A 2,215-nucleotide genomic window follows, 5' to 3' on the forward strand; every position below is an offset into this window, starting at 1 on the left:
TTTTGCTAATGAGCTACCAATCTTATCTCATTGAAGCACTCAGTTGCTTGAGGGCTTGTCTCCAGACTGCAAAATATCTCCATGAAGGCTAGAAGATTGTCCAGCTTTCAGCACCTCCCTCAAGAATGGGTGACCTATCTTATAAGCCTTGGGCTCAGTCTCCCACAGTGAAATTCTAAGACATGTGGATGTTATGAAAACTATATGTGTATGCAAGATGTGTCCAACATGGTCATTGCTAATTAAAGGCATTATCATGTTTACATTGGCCTTGTCCACCCATAAAGTAAAAAATAATCCTTGTATCCAATTATCCCTTGAATACAATGTTGCAATGGCCTTCTAATAATGGAGATGCCATAATGCTTGTGAAATTTAAAATATGATTCTCTTATGTTTAGCTTGGCACATAATATATAAATTCTTTAATAAATTTTATTTCTTTGATGAAAATTTTATTGTATGAAGAAGTACCATATGTATATTTAAAGTTTACTCTTCATTTTAGAACCAATACATTATGATTATTTAATATAGTAATTTTTAAAAAAAATGTATGTTTTGTGGCCACCAAAAGGTGAAAGATCTGCTAAATGGAAAAGCACACCTAGGAAGAGTATACTGTGTCTGCTATCTATTTTGGGTTTTCTATTAGGATTTAGAAACTGAATTAGCATGTTTTGCCTTTGATTAACATTATAATTTCTGCAAGATTTTCATCAGCACAATTATCTTGATTTCCTCATGTAAAAAATAGGGTTCCAAACGTAATACTCATTAACTCTACCTTTAAAAATGATACAATGAAAAAAAGGTTTTAATTTGCAAATATTTCAGAGAGTTTTCATATTCTCATATTTCCATGTTTTGACCCTGGCAAACCTTTGGATAAGTTCACATTAACAAACAAACTTTAAAATGGTTCAGCTATAGATTAAAATTCTGACTATTCACTAATTATTTTATGGTCATATGAGTTGAATTGCAACTCCCCCGCACCAATTGATGTGTTGAAATCCTTTCCCTCAATATTCATTAACATTGAAAAAGTGTTTCCATCTACCAAGTCTTGGCCAAATGTAATTCTTAAGACTTTATATGCCTAGACAAAGGATCCACATGGAGACTTCTGACTTGATTCTTTCCCTCTGCCAGAGGCTCTGGTTCCTTTTATTCCTTCTGTCCAGAAGCTCTGTGCTTTTTCTCCTTCTGTATTCCTTTTTTGTCTAATAAATCCTATCTTACCACTGATCTGTGGTCTGTGGCTTCAATCTTCAAATCTTCCAGATCAAAGACCTGCTGAAGAAAGAAATCCTGGTAACATAACTGGTCTTCTTATAAATAAGGGAAATTTAGAGATGGACACCCACAGAGAGAATGCCATGTGAATTTGAAGGCAGAGATGAGGCTGATGTTTCTACAAGCTCAGGAACCCCAAAGATTGCCAGCAAATCACCAGAAGGCAGGGTGATCTGTTGCAGATAAAGTCTGGAACAGATTCTTTTTCTACCTACCTACACTCCATGCTCATAATTCTAGCCTTCAGAACAGAGAAACCATTCATTTCTCTTGTTGAAGTCAGTCTGTGGTACTGTGTCAGGGCAGCTCCAGCAAACGTACAAGTCAGATGCAGTGTGGAAAAGAGAAAGAGAATTCATTTTGTTGTTGATTTTCCTTTAATGTAACTACTTTGATTCCCATCATGATTTTTGTTTCTTACCTCTAAATGATTCAAATCAGAAATTAATCAATGATTTGGGTCACTTTAGCCATTACTTAAAATTACCTTCCTTCCTGACTTTGCTGGTTGGGGGCTGGAGGCCATCCCTCCCTGGCCCCTTGTTGACTCACTCACTAACTGGGCCTTTTGATGATTAATGCTACTCATCAGGTTACCTCCTTCCTGCTCATGTATCATAAAAGTCTCCCGCAGCTCCCAGCAGTATCATACTAATTCTGTGCCCTAGCAAAATTAGCAGCAGGAAACAAACCTTTGTAATTTTCTTCCTTTAAAAATAGCATTGTTCATTCAGTAAAGGATAGCAGCTCCTGCTGTAATTGTTTACACACTGAAAAGTTACTTTCTTTTCATCAGTGGTAAAAATCAATCAAATGAATGTATATACGATTAACCAGCCCACTGAGAAAAAGAATATACCTTTTACTTTTGAATTCGTCTGATTTCATCCTTTAAAGTGGGTCTATTATACCTGCA

The sequence above is a fragment of the Otolemur garnettii genome, unplaced genomic scaffold, assembly GCF_000181295.1.
Source record: "Otolemur garnettii isolate 467f Iridium unplaced genomic scaffold, OtoGar3 scaffold00169, whole genome shotgun sequence".
Taxonomy (NCBI): domain Eukaryota; kingdom Metazoa; phylum Chordata; class Mammalia; order Primates; family Galagidae; genus Otolemur; species Otolemur garnettii.